General features: G+C 52.2%; 1 long non-coding RNA gene across 1 annotated transcript; it reads left to right on the top strand.

Annotated features, from left to right (window-relative positions):
• The first annotated feature begins 2764 nt into the window (after positions 1 to 2764).
• Positions 2765 to 17198, top strand: LOC116155965 (uncharacterized). The gene is made up of 4 exons (XR_004139842.2): positions 2765 to 2843; positions 12261 to 12487; positions 16561 to 16636; positions 16955 to 17198. It is a non-coding gene; the product is annotated as an uncharacterized LOC116155965 (long non-coding RNA).
• Positions 17199 to 18075: the final 877 nt, after the last annotated feature.

The raw sequence follows: 18075 nt of genomic DNA, 5'->3' as shown, positions 1-18075 counted from the left end.
TCCTCCCATCACGAAGGGGATGCACAACGTGGGGACCATTTGTAGGTTTAGAGCCGTGCTTCTCAATGCTGGTTGCCTATCGGGGTCACCTGGAGTACTTAAAAGTCAATATCAGTGTCCAGGCCCCACCTCAAATCAATTCCAACAGAATCTCTGGGGAGAAGGCCTAGGCATTTGTGTATTAAATGCCCCCTAGGGCAGCCTAGTGTGCAGCCTTTGCAGGGCGGGTATTGGATGTGGATGCACAAGCGGATATTGACTGTAAAGCAGGATGTCATTCACTCAGCCTACCAGGCCAGGCCCTGGGCTTGCCCTGAGGACCCACTGTGAAAGAGACGGATGTGGTCCTTGAGCTCATAGGGCTCCTTGGTATGTTGCCAAGTCCAACCTCGTACCGCTTGCTGCCCGACAGGCCAGTAAGTTGAGAGACGAATTGTTGGCGCAAGGAACAGTGACTTTATTTTGAAAGCCAGCAGACTGAGAAGACAGTGGACTAGAGTCTCAAAGAGCCATCTTACCTGAATTTGAATTCAGGCTTCTTTTACACTAAAAGGGGAGGAGGTGTGGTTGGTGATGGCAAACTTCTTGGTGCTGGAATCCTTTGTTCTTTCAGCTGTGGATGAAGGTCACGATGTTCCTGTAAACCTCCAACAAGACAAATGCTTATTCTCTGTTCTGCAGCCTCTGCAACTTTTAATCTCTATGTGAATGAAAAGTGCTGTCCTTTAAAGGTCAGAGCCTTGAGAATGGGCTAGCCTGTATATTTCAGGTTATAGGCAACATTCTTGTAGCGAAAGCAATAGAATACAAAGGTTAAAGTAAAAGAAACAGATCCAGTGTGGAGTCAGATTTATTCTTCCCTATTACAAGGGGTTTATTTGAAAAACATGTGCCATATGGCTAGCCCCAGAGGAAAGGCGGTGGTTCCAAGAAATAGGATTTATTAAACAGTCTGCGCCAGGTGCTATTCCAGATATGTCAGGTTTCATCACAAGTACTAATATCTCCATTATTTTACAGACAGGGAAACCAAGGCTTAGAGAGACAAACTTGCCTTGGGTCACTGAAAGAGTAAGTAAGTGGTGGAGTCCTGGAGCCCTGGCCACCGCGGGCTGGACCAGGCTTCTGCAAGGAGGGAGGATGCAGTCCTAACAGCTAGGGAGATGGTGGACAGCGCTCCCACTTGTCCCAGGAGCATGGCTGAGAGGCGCCAGGTACGGGTAAAAGCAATTCAATTTGTTTCTAACTTGGGGGATGGATTCTTAAAAATACTAGCAGGAGCCATTCAAATGAATAATAGATACACAAAAGCAGCTGAGTCCTTTTAGGAAAAACTCTTCCAAATATATTTCAGGACTTACTCTACTATTCTGTGCATGCATAATAGCTCAGAGGAGTTTTATTAGCTCTCCAGCCTTTATCTTGATTACCCTGGAAATGAGATCCCCCCCCCCACCTTATGCATTGATCCAGTCCCTCAAATCATTAGTGAAATATCTGAGCTAATAGGGTTTTATTATTTGCATCACAGTACTTAAGTGCAGAGCAGATGGTAGCTAAAGATAAATGGGAGTGGAGCAGAACCTGGCTCAAAGCACCCTGTTCAGTAGGACTGTTGATGGCTCTGGCTCCTGAATAAATGGGCTCCTATGTAGGTCCTGGGTGCCTTCTGATCTTAGTGGCTTTCCCCTCAGGCCATCTGGGTGCATCTTCCTCTGTGAGATGGAAAGTGAACGATGCTCGTAAGATCCACCAACACCTAATCTCTTTTCCTTTTCCTTTTCTTTTCTTTTTTAATCACAAAACACTTTAATTTAGTGGCTACTGAGGGCCAAGCCATGTATATTAATGACCTGAAAGTAATTACTTCTGGGAATATTTTAAAAATACATATGCAAAGAGCACACAAAACTGCAGGACTTCACACAGTGACCTGGAAGCTCAAACTTGGGTGAGGCTCTGCATTTACTCCAGGAATTCTAGAAGCATGGAGAGTCCACTGCCCACCATTTCATGTCAGAACACAGACCTGGGAGACTTGGAGAGGGGAAGAGACTTGCCACAGGACACACAGCAGTGGTGACAGAGCTGGGACTGAAGCCTCCTGGTTTGTCTAACTGTGGGATGGAGATGGGGGTGGTAGCTATGTTGCTGGAGCTTCAGTTTTGCACTTCCCTCTGAGGAGCTGTGTGACCTTAGGCAAGTCACTGCCAGTCCGTTATGAAATGAGGGGGTTGAATTAAGCCAATGTTTCTTAAACAGTGGTCACGGCTGAGTTGATCTCTGGAGGTGGAGTCTGGGACTGACCCCGGTGGCCTGAAACCCCAACCAGTGAGCACCCGGTTCCAGTAGTCCCTCCGCACGCCTTGTGAACGCATAGTGGAACTGCAGTCTGGGATCCCAGGCGGAAGGTTTCAAACGGTGATGGACAAAGACAACCACTGCATTATGTGCATTCTGCTTATCGGGTTTAAGATCCTCTAGTGACTTAGTTTCCCCCAAAGCTGGCTCCTCGACTGCGGAGAAGTGGCTTCGGGCTGCAGAGGGAAAGCAGGGCTTGTCGCCAAGATTCTGCATACCACATACCGCCTTCCCTCCAGCAAGTCAGCAAAGCCTGGAGTCGGGTTTGGCCAGAGCCGCCCACGGGCGCAGCGCGCCTCCGGACGGCAGGGGGCGCTGTCCGCAAAGCTTTGCTCCGGGGGCCAAACCTGAGAGCGGAGCGCCGCGCGTGCGCATGTGCCAGGGGCTCGGAGGCCGGGGCGAGGTGGGGCGGGACCGGGAGAGCGTGGCCTGTGCCTTCCGCGCCCGGCGTTCCCGGGACTCCGCGCTGCAGAGCAGGACAGGTAACGGGCAGTGCAGGAGGTCCAGGGGCCGCATGGAGCCGAGCCTCGCGACCATGCGCAAAATGCAGTGTAATTTTGCAAATGTTGTTTACATTATTATTATTAAATGTGCTCCCGGTAGGAAAATCGCAAATGTAGACACAGATCTCCCACGGCCGCCCACCGCAGAGACGGGCGCTGCTGCGTGGGGGCCCGGGTTCACTCTCGCCTACACGTGGCTCTAGCGCTCGGCTTTCTGGGGTCTCTGTGAATCGCTTGCACCCTCTGAAAGCCCAGGCGCCGCCCACTGTACCCCTCTGGCGCCCCGTTCTGTTCAACCACGGCGCTGGGATGGTGAATTTGTTCTAGAGCCTTGCGGGCCAGCCTGACAAGTGATGGTCGCCTGTGCGTCCACTCGACAGGCGGCAGGGGGCGCGCTGACCCTGTGGGAAGGGCCGCTCGGGACTTCCTGAAAGCTCCTTGGACCGCTGCAGTGGGAGGCATTTGCAGCCTGAGGTCCTGTAAGGACGGGGCATTGAGACTTGATAAATGTGCAGATGCCTGGGGCTCTGCTCGGTCAGGTGGGTGCGTAGGTCTGGATGGCGTGGGGTGTCCCCCCGTGGGAATACCTCTCCTGGGACCCCCACCCTAGAACTGAGCAAAGAGGTGCCAGGGTAGTGGGGTGTGGGGGCAGTACCCACTCCAGACTCGTTAACCTGCAAGGCTATGTCCAGAGTAAGGGATTTTAGTGGTTGGTGGAGAACGTTGGACAGGACCCTGAGCTGATGTTTCACTTAGGAGGTCTCATTGCTCTGAGGCAGTGAGGACACCCTGGGCTTGGACAGCCTGGGGGGCAGGTCCTAATCCTGAGTTCACTTGTTCAAGGCCTGGGTTATGACTTGTGTGAATTCTTCACTTGCCTGGTGCTTGCCTCTCCCCATGGGTCTTAACCTGATGAGTGAGTAGTGATAATGATTGTATCCTTCCTTCCCAATGGACCGATTCATGCTTTAGTTCACTAATCCCCAGAGCAGCCCTGCAAAGTTGGTAGTTCATAGACCAGTCCTGGCCCTCCCTGGAGAGGACCTGCCAGTTTGCCCTTTAGTGTAGATAGGGCTTTCTTCTGAGGTGGGAGGGGCTGTGCCCCTGTCTGGAGGAATGCTGCCTCGGTAGAGCTTTCTTTGAGCTGTTCTACCTCAAGGAGGGGGGTGCTCTGCCTCTTTAGGGAGCAGATGGGGTGTGGGGGGCATAGGGCAGCAGATCTCGGTCTCCCCTCTTGCCAGGCCTTGGCTGTTTGCGCTTCTCACCTCCAGAGCGTGTTTGGGTCGACACACCCCTGCCAACAGCCAGCCCCAGGCCTGTCTGCGGCACCAGGCCCCGCCCGTGGCCAGCCACTTTTCCAGAGGAAAACGCGGCCTCACAGGAGCCCGCACACTGCCTCATCACCCCTTTGAAGGTGGGAGCCAGGAGGTGAAGTCCAAATTGCACGGAGAGTAAATAGCTGAGGACCCCGTTTGGCCTGGTCAGGATGCTGGCCGGCTACAAAGGGACACTGTGAGGGATGCCCAGGGAGCAGAAGGGACCCATTCAGTCTCCCAGGATGGGATTTGCCTGCTAATGAAGTGGGGAGGACCCTAGCAGTGGGTGGGCTGCAGGAGGGTGGGGTAGGTGAGGGAGCTAGTGACCCTGTCGGGGAAGAGCCTGCTGGCCTGAGCAGCTAGAACTGAAAGTCCAACCTGGCCCTGCAGCCCTGCTGCTCCAGAGCTGTGCAAGGAGCTGCTTAAAGAATGGAGATGCATCAGGCGTGTCCCAGACCTCCCCGATGAGACAAGAAAGCCCTGCACTGTTGGGGGTTGGGGGGTTGCACAGACCCCTGCCTGGTGCTTGTTGGGGACCAGGCCTTTGGCACACTGCCCCTCAGCATCCTGCTGCCGGTGAGATGGGGGCCCAGCTCGTGGGTGGCTGGGTAGGTTCAGGGGCAGGAGGAATCCCACAAGCAGCCTTGTATCTTTACTCAGTGGACTGTGCAAATATTTTCATGTTCTCCGTGTGCTATGTCCAGAGAGAGGTTGGGAAGCACCAGGTTCTGTCATTTCGTCTCATAGCAGGATGTGCTGTATCATCCCCATTCTACAGGTGAGAAAACTGAGGCTCCACGGGGTTAACAACTTGCCCAAGGTCACATGGTGCTGGGGCTGGGCACTTCCCCATGATCCTGCCTTCTGTGGATGGATGGAGCCTGGGTACATGATGTTGATTTCAGTGTGCATCCTGGTCGGGAGCCAAGGTCCAGATAACCTCTTGGTACCACTCCATGTGGCCTCACTGCATGTGGGACACACTTCAGGGCCAGTCAGTGCTCTGGGTCAGGGAGGTGAGGCAGAATTCCTGAAAGTGCTGATGGACAGCGTGAAGACAGGCCCAGGGAGGGCCCTGGGCTTCCTGGGAAAGGCACCCACTTCTCTGTGGGGATGCCCACCCACGCACTCACGCCCACTTCTGTGGTCCCACGTGGCACTGGTGGCAGCTGAGAGTCATTTCTAGACACTTGTGCAGATGCTGCTCTTCCTAGGACAGCACCACCTGCTTTGCTTAAAAATGGTCTGAATGACTCTTGGTGGGCCTCTGGTGGGTCATTCGAGGTCACCTTGCTTTGTGACCATCCTCTGTGCCAAGGGAACTCATTTAGGGCTTATTAGGAGTGTGGTTAATGGATCCCAAGGGCCAGACTGAGTGGGATGGCCAGCTGCCTGCAGCTGGAGATAAGGCCTGGGGCTAAGCAGGGCCTGGAGGTGGAATGTGAGTGGATCAAACAGGGCTGAGTGGTCCTGAGCAACAGGGGTCCTGGGCAACTCCCTGCAGTACGCTCGGGTCTGTGGCATGGTGTCTCAGTGGCCAGGTGCGGGTTAGCGATGGATGGACAATGGATGGGGTTCGGGTTGCCGGGGCAGCCCGGGGCAGCACTTGTCTTTGGTGCTTGGCCCCTCCCTGTTGCTGACCGCGGTTAGCCAGGGAGGCTTGGGAACGGCCCTGCAACAGGCTTCTCACCCTCCTGGGCAGACCCCTGTGCAGAAGCCAGGGCTCAGTGAATTCCCGTGTGAATTATTCCTTGACTGGGGTAAAGGGAGACCTGTGATTCCCACTGTTCTCTCTCAAGGCTCTGAAGAAAGTGCTCAGACAGGTAAAGAATTGGGAAAGATTTGCTTAGCTAGCAGATTGTTCCCAAAGCAATTCACACTTTGGATTGAAAAGTGGGTTGCTTTTCTTAGGCTGTCCCTTGAGGCCCGATAGCCTTTTCGTTTCAGCTGGAGGCAGGAGAGGGAACGTGACTGGGGGCTGGGAGGTCGCATGGAGCCCAGGAAGGCCCCTAGGGTGTCCGGGACTCTGGGGAAGCTTACATCTGCGTCTGCCCCCCACTCTCTGCCCTGGTTTTGAATGAAGGATCAGTGGGCAGATAAAATTGAAGATAAGAGAATCTGGAAATAAATGTGACCTCCTTAACCCTAAGATCTTACTCTTGAAACTAGATGCTCTGAATTTAAGATCTAGAGAACTCTCCAGAGCACCAGGCACTTGAGAGCTGCTCAAGACACACAACAGCTTAGTAGCAGGAGCTGAACTTGAACCCAGGTCTTTGGACTTTTAACCCTGTGCTCTTTCTGGAGTTGGAATCAGAGCAAAGGGTCCTGGTTTGGGTCTATTCCCTTTTACACCCAGACCCTCATGCGCTCCATGACATATCCCGCTTAACATGACGAAATATGAAAGAAATTGAATTCATTTTCTATTGCCGTGTAACAAATGACCACAAATTCAGCAGGTTAAAACACGTGTACTCATTTTCTCACAATTTCTGGGGGGCAGGAGTCTGGTGGGCTTGGCTGGGTCCTCTGCTCAGGGTGTCCCAGGCTGCAGGTCACGTATCATCCAGGCTGTGTTCCTTTCAAGGGCTGGGGACTTCTCCAGGCTTACGGGATTGTTGGCAGAATTTATTCCTTCTGGTTATGGACTGAAGCCTCGCTGTGCTGCTGACTGTGGGCCCCTCGTAGGCTCTCTTACAGCCGGCAGCTACTTCCTCGGGGCCAGTGAAGGGGCTCCCTCTCCTTTGCTAAAACGGAGTCTCAGATAACTTGATGTAATCCAGTGAATCAGCTGAGTGACTTGCCCATGTCTTTGGCATATTCTCTTGGCTGGAAGCAAATTACAGGTTCCATCTGTACTCGGGGGGAGTTTAGATAAGGGTGTGACTCATGGGGGGCCTGTCCACCATGGCAATGGAAGTCTGGACAAAGTAAAGGCATGAGGGCAGGTGAGAGTGATGAGGTGCTTTGACTCGGGGTGTCCTCACCCCCACCTCCCACCCCCACCTGAGCTTAGACTGTACTTAAGACCAACCACGCATTACTGGGGAAACACAGGTGCTGATATGGCCAGTGGGTTTGCTGAGATAAGAAACTGGACTTGCTGCTACGGGAGACTGAAGATGATGGAAAAGATGATTTCTTCTCTGTCGGCCCCTCTTCTTGGAAGAACAGCCAAGGCTCTATGTTCTGAGTTGGCCTCCTTGGCCCAGGAGGTAGATGAACAGTTTCCTTGTATTTCCAGGGCTACCCTAAAGGCAACAACCCCTCCCCATGACAGCTGTTTCTGGGGTCTATGGAAGGGAGGAACTGCGGCATTGGGGAAGGGTACCTTCTGTGCTTTGAGGGAAGGGCTGGAGTTTGGTTTCTGAGACTGGCAGAGACTGGTGCCCTGATGTCCCCCTGTTGAGAGACTGGCTGCATGGATGTTGAGGGGGCCACAGGGTTGGATACCAGGGGCTGTGACACCAGGAACAGCAGTTAGAGGCCCTGTGGCCAAGTTCATGGTCGATGTAGCAAAGGTGCAGTGGGAGTGAGCGGTCCACAGCTGACCAAGGGCAGGGCCTCTCTGCTGTGGCCCTGGGTTCATGCATAGCTGAGTCTTTGAGGAACAGAGGGAGGGCCCAGAGTTACTAATTCTGGGTGTCTGGTCAACCCTGGTGATGGGGTCTTGAAAGAAAACCCTAAGCACCCTAAGTTTGAGTGCTGAGTGGCAATGTTTTACTGTCAAGGGGGGAGTCCTGTCTAGCCCAGAGGCCGGGTGCTGGGGGGCAAGGTTTAGGAGAAGAAAAAGAAGGTAGGTCTTCCAAAGCCCAAAGACCTTGAACTGCGTCCGTCCTCATCAGGATCCTGGGGTCTCAGAGAGACTGCTGGCAGCAATACAACGGGCTGGCTGGAGATGACTCGCTGTGTGTGCAAGGAGTCGGGTGGCATCGTGGTGTCCAGCTAACTCAGCTGTGCCTGGGACAGGCCTGAGCTGGGGCTGTGGCACTCAGCCAGGTCTGCCCTCGGGTGGGCGGGCTAGGTGGCCACGGTGGGGTTTGTCAGGGGCCTTAACTAGATTTAATTTTATGTAGGAAAACTGTCAAATGAGCTGTTTCTCAAATCTGAGTGTCATGAAGCAAAGCCATGCTTGTTACACAAATAAAATAATATTCTAGCAGGCAGCTGCTCTGTAAGGTCTGCAGAGTGGGTTCCTGTGCCTTGGTGGACCTGTGTGGTCAGAGGGGTACAGGGTTTTAACTGCGTCAGTTTTATAGATGAGGAAGCTGAGATTCTGAAAAGAGAGTCTATAAAGTGCCCTGCACCAGCTTTAGAGGATTTCAGCGGCAGAGCTGGGGCAGTGTCCCCTGCTCCCCTGCAAACCCAGTGGTCCTGTCTCTGGACCCCTCTCGAGACACGTGGGAGGAGCCTTTACAGCACCCACACCCAGTTTGGGTGGGTCCACCTGCATCTTTGTAACAGACTTCCAGGTGCCTCTGATGTGCAGCTGTATTAAGAGCCGTTGGAACAAAGTTTTGATGATCAGACCCAGAAGGTTTGGTCAGTGATGAGCTGCAGAGGAACATCGTCTACCCCCTGAGTAATGAATGATCTCATCCACACAGCTCTTGACATATTTGTTTTCCTGGGGCTGAATCAGACCATGTGGTTGTGATTACATGTTCACTGCTGACCTGCTGCCAGTGTTGGGAGTTTAGAATCCGTAATTCAGTATCTTTATTGAGTAACTACTGAGAGCACCCCCAGAGACCAGGATGCCCCCCTTAGCTTTGCGTCATCTCTGGTTCTGCTTACAGGGGCCCAGCAGGGGTCCGTAGAAAGTGGATTAGGCTTCTGCGGCTCTGGGGGACACGGAGAGAGCAACAGGCGTGGGGGTTGCTGAGAGGATGGGACACATGCCACCACCTGCAGTTCTGATCTCAGGTGGGGCTTGTCTTCATCACCCTTGGGTGTCTGTCCTGCTCTGACACTGCTGGCTATGTGACCCGCAGTGTCTCTAGGTCTCTCCAGTCTGCATTCATCACAGCTCTACTCCTATGAATGCAGGGCATCGATTAAACAGGATCCTCAACAGGAAAAGCTTTGATTTCCCCCATTGGCTCTGATGTGTGGTTGGCATTATTGCCATCAACTTTCAGATAGTGCTCTCGAAAGCAGTTCCTGCCCTCCACCACGAGGGTGTCTCTTGTTTCTGGTGATGTATTGTGCTTACAACATTGATGTTCACAAGGAACTGCATATTTATCCAGGCGCAGAAATCTGCTCCCCTGAGTATGTACACGTGTGAAGGGAAAACAGATTCAGAGTCTGGGAGGTTTCTAGAGGAAGGGGAGAGGCTGGGTTCCTTTATTTTCCTCAGCACAGCTGCCCCGACCCGAGCTGGGCGTCTTGAATCAATTTATAGACAACTGCCAAGAAAAGCTTGAGTTGGGTTAATTTTGGAAATTGATCAGCAATTTCACTTTCAACCAGAGTTTGTAGGGTGCTTATAGGACCAGGGGCCAGAGGGCAAGAGCTAAGAGAAGACAGGTGGCATCTCAGGGTCGTGAGGTGGGGGAAAGACCAACACAGTAAAACTCATGCAAGTCAGGACGGAAGGGGGCTGGGGCATCAGAGAAGCAAAGCCGAGGAGCTGGAGTGTCAGGGAGGGGCCTGGAGGAGCTCAGGCATCAGGGGAGGAGCTGGGATGCCAGGGAAGAAGCATGGAAGAGCAGGGGCATCAAGGCAGGTGCCTGGGGGAGGTGTCATTTAAGTGGGTCTTTGTAGCCTGGGCAGGAGTGTGACTGGCAAAGGAAAAGTTCAGGTCCAGAGGCTTGGTAGTGGGATATGGGTGCTTCCTCCTGGCCACAGAGCAGGCAGAACTGATTGAAGCTCGCACCAGCTGACAACTGTCCAGGCCACCTGTCTTTAGGGCACAACAGCATCACAGAGAATAAACCTAACTGGCAAAATGTAAACTTAGGTTTGGTAGTTGGAGAGAGGTGAGCAGCCTCTCAGCTGCCTCCGAGGTGGTGCCTGAGCTGGAAAGTCACATACAAGGACATCTCTATTTTGTACACAGTGTAGGAAGTATTGGTTCCTTCCCTGAACTCAACAAGTAAATGTGAACACATGTATCAAGAGTATCAATTAGAAAATACTAAATCATCAGCCTTCTTGGGTGCTTGCTGCTCCTCTGGCCCTTAGAGTTGGGCACGTGCCCTGAGCTATAGGAAACCAAGTTTGGTTCCCAGTCGAGGGGTGCACATCCACGTGTCGCTCTGCCTCCGAGAAGTGAGGTGGTCCAGTACTGCTCTCCCAGGTCATGATTTGGAGTGGAATGGAATGGATGAGAAGCTGGATTAGACCTGCGACGTTCTTGGCTGGTATCTGGCTCCTCGGGCAAGCCTGTCACCCTCTGCAAGACTTTCTTGTCAGCCTTCATCCTTTGAAACAGTCTTTGTGTTGGGCTAGAACTTGGATAGGCCAGGGAGGTGATTACACACAGCACCTGGTGGGTTTGATACTTAAAGTGGGCAAGCCCCTCTCCCCTCTCCCTTTAGCAAACCTCGCCTGCACTGAGACACCTGTCCGCCAGCTCCCTACCTCGTTACCTCCGCTGACAATTGGCAAACTGTCAGGGAGACCAGAGATTGATGACTGAACCTGGTAGTCTTGTGCCTCAGATATGCCCTCGGTGTCTGAAAGGCTGAGAAGTGGCCCTGCTCAGCTATGGAAGGTTTCCGCGATGCCAGGCAGGCAGCATGAGTGCGGCTCAGCTCTGCCCTGAGCTGTCCCCTGCTGCGTCACCTGTTAAGTTAGTGGATCTGCTCTGAGTGGACAAGGAAGGGTGGGAAAACCTGACTCCACTATATTTGTTCTTTTTTTTAATTATAAAAGTAATATATGTTCATTGAAAAACACAATATAGGAAAAAAAAATAACCAGGAGGGCAGAAGAATCATCCATAATCCCCTCTCTCAGAGAGAATTCCTGACGATGTGTTAGCACCTCACATAACTATTCCTTCCAAGGCTGCAGCACTGTGCATAACACAGCATCTGGAAGGGCAGAAAATAATCTGCCGTCTGTGTTTACCTGAAGGGTCCCATCTGCGGTCTCCCTTGGCTATGCAGATGTAGAGCAGGCTGGCACACAGCTGGGGGTAGGGCATGAATTTTGAGCCTCCTGGAGAGAAGCCAGGGAATTCTGAGACGATGCTGGGCACAAAGTCCCTAGTCCCAAATGCCCAGGGTTGCAAGTTAGGGAGAACTGTTGCCAAAGTGGGGGTAGGGGAGCAATGTGGCCTCAGTCTGGTTCTAGGCTTGGGGTAGGCTCATATTGTCTCTAAATAAAATCTATCTTGAGGAAAGGGGGCACCTAGACTGAAGAACTGGGCTCCACCGTGGGGCACAGTGTCCCTGTGGTCCACCTCTGGTCACTCTTGTCCACCAGGGCAGGACTGCAGTGTCCCAGAGGTCCCGAGGTCTCCCAGGGTAGTGGACGTCTGTGGGGTGGATGTTTCCTAGAATTCCCTTCCCTACATAGTTCCAGGTTAGTGTGTGTCACAGGAGATGCTTTGCATTAGATTTTGAAGGCGGAAGTACAGTGGCAGCCATATTCCTTTACACTTGGGAGACTGGAGCGTGGCACAAGGGAGCCTGGCAGCTCAAAAACCTCACTGCTCACCTGTAGGCTCACCTGGCTGGCAGAGGCTGCCGCTGCTCCAGCCCCTGCAGCTCTCCTCCTTCGGCCTCTGCAACTCCTGGGCTAGGGGTGTGTTTAGCCCCGTGATGAAGGGCCCCATTACCCAAGCTCGTTCGAGTCCATCCTTGGGGGCTCTGCTCGTCCCTGACCTCCCCCACTTCACAACCACCTTCCCTTCTCTATGGCCGACCTCAGGCTGTGGCAACAGATACAGAAGGGACAGCTTCCCAGAGATGGTTTAATCAGAAGCTGGGCAACACCAAATCCTGATAATAAATCATATGTATGTATTTATTTACATATACACATTTGTACAATAATCATGTAATTTTATGATAATCAATCATACATATGTATTTATCATATAATTCTTGCTCCTGTTTTAAAGATGTGGAACCACCAGGTCACTGTCACGTGGTGCCAGATGCCTGCTCAGCACTGGCCATGAGGAGCCCACAGTCCACCGAGGATGCTCTTCCCCTCTGGCCCGGAGTCTCCAGCCTCTTCAGGGAAGAAGCAGGAGAGGGAGTGTGCTCCCCTCCACTGTCTTCTTACCCACTCCCTCTTCTCCATTTCCTTAAGCTGAAAGTTCCCAGAGCCAGAGCTGGGCCTGGGGTCAGTTGCCATGAACACTCAGCGGATTCAGGAAAGAGAGTGGGCACCGGGGTGGAAGAATGAGGAGAAAAGAGCTCAGAAAGGAAAGGGCATTGGGACAGGAGGTCTTGAGGACTAAAGGCACCCACTCCCTGGGTGGTCTTCACCCCCAAAGAGGGCACAGCATGGGGGCGCTACTTGGTGCCAGGGGCCAGGCCCTCTCAGACAAGCACACAGCCTGGCAGGGAGCCCCTCTCCCTGTCCCTGTAGAGCCCAGGCAACAACCCAGAAAGAGGGGCAGGGCCACAGCCTCCCAGAGAGAGGGGTGGGGCCTCCCAGAGAGAGGGGTGGGGCCACAGCCTCCCAGAGAAAGGGGTGGGGCCACAGCCTCCCAGAGAGAGAGGAGGAGCCACAGCCTCCCAGAGAGAGAGCGGTGGGGCCACAGCCTTCCCTGAAAGGGGTGTGATATCTTTATTATAGCACTTTTGGGAGAGGGCAGGAAGTGAGCCAAGGGGACTGGGACGAATTCACTTTACCTCTACAGAAACTCGAGTGGAGGGGCTCCCAGGGGACTGGAAGAGACAGGGCCTTAGAGGCCAGGTAGGGGACAAAGGGGGCACCTGTGGGTGCTCATTTGCTAAAGATGGTCTGGGCGTGGCACTCAGCTCCTTGCTCCCATCTCTGCCAGATCCCAGACACCAATTTCGGCTCCATGGAATCCACTAGCACCGGCTCCACCATGCCTGTCCTCATGTCCAGGTGTTTGGTGATTGAGCACAGGGCCCAGCATTGTTGAAGAGCTAAAGGAGGGCAAGTGATGTGCAGTTTGAGACCCACTAGAGATTGCTGGGTGTGGGTAGATGAAGCCAAAGTCCAGGGTTGCCTGTTTGTGAGATCAGGTCAAAGGATGCAGCTGGGAGGTCTGGGCGGGTAGAAGATTTAAGGATGATGGGGCGGGGTTGGGGGGCGTGTCGTACAGACTCTGCTGTGGACCGAAGCCTGAGAGGCCACCTCTGGACCCTCCGAAGTCCCTGCATTGGGAGTGCCCGGTCAGCTGTAATCAGATCCTAAGGTAGCCAGTCAGTGGGGCCCTGAGACATGTTCCGGGTCTCACAGCTAGTGAGTGACAGAGCAGGAGCAAAGGCCAGCTGTCTCGGCTCTACACAGAGCTCTCCCCCTCAGAACTGCCTGCCTTCAACTGGTCCAGGAAATGGGCTGCCCTCTCGGGGAATACACAGGTCTTCAGGCTGCTAAGTTCCACTCTGCCCCTTGGCGCCCGACTTTTCAGGCCCAAGTGTTCCATTTACCTCCACCTACCCAGGGCTCTCCCTCTTCACCAATGCCTTTAGCATCTCAGGTGCTGGCCTTCTCCCTTCCAGGGTCCCTTTTCCTCCAGGCCAGCTGTAGCACATGGTACAGGCCCCCATTTCCCACAGGCCTTTCTTTGAAGGGTTTCATGCTGGGCGCTCCAGGAACAGGAAGATCAAGTCCAACTCTAAAACAAAAGTTCCAGGACTGTCCTGGGTCCTTGGAGCCACTGCTCTGGTCTGAAGTTCCTGTACTCACCACCCCCAGCCCCACCCTCTTTGGACGTAGTTGCCGAAATCCCCAAAGGCAGGCTCTTCACCCTCTCAGTCCCGATGGGAGCTTGATAAACTCAGCCTGCTTAGCGCCTGTCTTCCCTTAGTCACCTTGACTTGTCTTCCCTTTGTCACCCTGACCTGTCTTTTCTTCTTTACTGTGACCTTGCCCTGGGAAGGGACCCAGCAGTGCCATCAGAGGGAACTGGAAGCTCCCAGTGCCCAAGCACTGCTGCTGTGTTGACCAAGGGGGTAATTTGCACCTCCAAGACCCTAGACTAGGGAGATGCTCCATTCATGGGACTTCTTGTCCCACACAGGACCTTTCCTCATAGGTACATGCAATTGTGCTTTGCTTAGATAGTGTCCTCAATGCAGCCAACCCTGATGTTCTTAAGGTGTAATCTGTGTGACGCTGGGCCCAAAATAATTTAGAATGTGCTTCTAGTGGGATATCTCATGGTGTCACACAGGAAGTGTCCAGGCACCAGCCGGAGAAATTACTTTTAGGTAGTACTCCCAGCAGGAAGTGGCCCTTCCCTCCCCAAAGGGTTTCATGGCTGAAGGACAGCAGAGGGTTTAGAGTCAGACAAACCCAGAGCACATCCTGCCTCCATCCTTTCAAGCTGTGCTGCCTTTGGCAAGTTGCAAACCTTCTTTGAGCCTCATTTCTAAAAGCGAGCAATTATCTTACCTATGCAATAGAGTTGTTGTAAATAAGACAAGTGCATAGAATGCTCACCACAGCACCTAGCCCACAGAGATCATTTCCGGCCCATTCCCAAAGCCTCCCACCAGAATCCCAGAGCCAGAGGGGTCGAAAGAGTTGTGTTCACGAAACTGCATCCATCAGGGAGCCTGGCTGCAGGGAGCTGAAGCTAATTCTGCTCATTAACGCAGAACAGAAATGTATAGAAGGGATTGAGCAGCTCACAGGATCTCTGTGTGGGTCAGACTACTAGGTCTGGAGGCTGCGCTGCCAGGAACAATGTTCAAAATCACTCGGCAGAGCTGCCGAGGGGAGACACCTGAGAGCTACAATGGGAACCGACACCTCCATGTGTGCTGGGGACCCCAGGGTGAATGAGCTGGCCATTGCTGCTTGAACCCAAACCAGAAGCCTCTAGAACATGTGGGTGTCTCTGGTGCCCTCAACCTCCCCAGCATGCTGTCCACAGTCTCAGACTCTTTCTGTCACTGGCACCCATGTGTACCTACCTGGCAGAATCCTTCTCAAATGCCTGGTCCCCTGGCTGCAAGGGAGGCCGAGAAGGCAGGTCTCTGGCATTTCAGCCTCTGTAATGAGATGGGGTCCCTGCCTTCCTCCAAGCTACATGAAGCGGGGAAGGAGCATACAGAGATGCTGGGTGGCCAAAAAATGCTGGATGACATATCAACATATATTTGGTCTCATATGGCTGCTGTAACAAACTACTGCAAACTGGGTGGCTTAGGACAACAGAATCTTATTCTCTTACAGTTCTGGTGGGCAGAAGACCAAAGGCAAGGCGTCAGCCATGCTCTCTCTCCTGGTTTCTGGTGGCTGCCAGCAATGCTTGGCGTTCTTGGCTTACAACTGCATCATTGTAATCTCTGCCTGTCTTCACCTGGCTGCCTTCCCTCTGTGGTCTTTGCCTTCGCATGGTATTGTCCTTGTTGTGTGTGCCTGTCTCTGCATCTCTTCTTCTTATAAGGACTCCAGTCATGTCAGATTAAGGGCCCACCTTACTGCAATATGTCCTCACCTTGCCAACTAAAACTCGGCACTTTCCATCTGCCTCTATGAAGATTAAATCACGAGCCGCTGCAGCCGCTGACCTCCAACACAGCCTGAAAGGAGTTCAGGACGGAGGTCAGGAATGAGGCGCTCTGTGCTCTGGGAAAACTGGCAGAACAGTTCTTCAGATTGAGATTTTCAGAAGATTTTATGAGCCCAAATTCTTGGGTCTCATATCTAGAAAGGCACTAAAAGCATTAATGGTGACATTTGTTCCTCGAGACTAGCAGCAGCCTCTGTCCAGGTGTGTGCTTGACTGCACGTCCCCGCTTCACTAAAATATATCTAATACTGAGCTCGCCCCTGCCTTTTTGGAGCAGTTCCTCAGAGCTTTCTGAGATGCTGTCTCCTGGGCTATAGTCCTCGTTTTGCCCCAGATAAAGTAACCTACAACTCTCACATTGTGTGAGTATATTTCAGTCGACAACCTTAACTTACAACTTAATTACACGTAAAGACCTTATCCCTTCATTGCAAAGGCCCCATTTCCAAATAAGGTCACATTTATAGATACCAGGGGTTAGGACTTCAACACATCATTTTGGGAGAGTCATAATTTAACCCATAGTACCCTATTTTGTGTTCCCAATATCTTCCCTGTGCTTCCGGGGACCACCTCAGAAATAAACCACCTGCACTCAAGTCCTCTCTGGGGTGTCTTTGGGGTCAAGATGGAGAGTAAGGATCCGAAAAGAAAAGAGAGAGGGGAGGGACAAAAGAAACTTATTCTCTTACAGTTCTGGTGGACAGAAGGCCCAAGGAAGGAGAGAGTTAAGAATAAATCATCCATTGGCCCCCAGATCAAGAAATGAGGTAAGGTTCAAGAAGACTTCTGGGAGTTGGAGGAGCAAGCAGAAAGGAGCTTCCTTTGTCAGAACTTGGCAGATGCTCTGTCTGGGGCTGGGCCATATCTGGGAAGGTGGGAGGAGAGAGGAGCTGAAGGTGGAGCCAAACTTGGGCTTGAGGACCTGGACTAGGGAGCTGGGACCTTCAGGCTGTGTCCTCTAGTCCAGCCAGCTCTGGCTCTGGCTGGGGAAACTGAGACCCAGAGATGGACAGCAACTCGCCTTAGCTCCCAGCAGAGACTAGAAGTTCCATCACTGGTCCTGTTTTGGCTCTCTTCCCTGGCAGGCTGTGACCAGTTGGTGGCCAGAAGGAGGTAGTCAGATCTGTCTGGGCTCTGCTGACCCAGTCCGTCTCTGCTCCCACCAGGGTAGAGGAGGGCAGACTGCATGGCCAAGCACCGAAGCCCAGCCTGGTCCAGGACCATCCGCTGACTGTTTTCTGTTGTATGGGCAGTTTGGGCAGTGTCTCTTTGGCTCTGCCTCCCCCTACTCCATGCATTTTCATTATGCTTATTAATAAATTATGGCTACACCCACCTGTCGACAGAGTCGATTTGTTATATTCATAGCTCCTGAAATCTCCCTCCCCAAAGCCGCCATCCCCAACCCTGCCAGGCCCCCTGCTTGGCCAGCAGCGTGCCTTTTCCCAGCACTGTTATTTCAGCCTGGCTCCTACGGGCCACAGCATCCATGGGCAGCGGCCAGCATCCAAACAGGTCTGGTTTTGTCAGAAAACACCTTAAAATCACTCTTTGAGAAGAAAATATGTTTCGCTGGAGGGCAGCAGGAAGAGACTGATGCTGTTTAGTGTAATTATCTATTTTCAGCTCCTTTTTATTTTTTAAAAATTTTTAAATTTTTTTTATTGAGTTATATTCAGTTTACAATGTTGTGTCAATTTCTGGTGTATAGCACAATTTTTCAGTCATACATGAACATACATATATTCATTTTCATTTTCTTTTTCCCTATGCTATACAGTATAAACTTGTTTATCTATTCTATATCTACCTGTCAGTATCTACAAATCTCAAACTCCCAGTCTGTCCCTCCCCACCCCTCTTCTCCCTGGCAACCACAAATTTGTATTCTATGTCTATGAGTCTGTTTCTGTTTTACATTTAAGTTCATTTGTCTTCTTTTTTTTAGATCTCATATGGTATTTTTCTTTCTCTTTCTGGCTTACTTCACTTAGAATGACATTCTCTAGGAACACCCATGTTGCTGCAAATGGCGTTATGTTGCCATTTTTTATGGCTGAATAGTATTCCATTGTATAAATATACCACAAACTTCTTTATCCAGTCATCTGTTGATGGACATTTAGGTTGTTTCCATGTCTTGGCTATTGTAAATAGTGCTGCTATGAACACTGGGGTGACAGTGTCTTTTTGAATTAGGGTTCCT

Source organism: Camelus dromedarius, chromosome 8 (genome assembly GCF_036321535.1).
Source record: "Camelus dromedarius isolate mCamDro1 chromosome 8, mCamDro1.pat, whole genome shotgun sequence".
Lineage (NCBI taxonomy): Eukaryota > Metazoa > Chordata > Mammalia > Artiodactyla > Camelidae > Camelus > Camelus dromedarius.
Note: the sequence above shows the minus strand (reverse complement) of the source record. Positions and strands in the feature narration are given on the sequence as shown.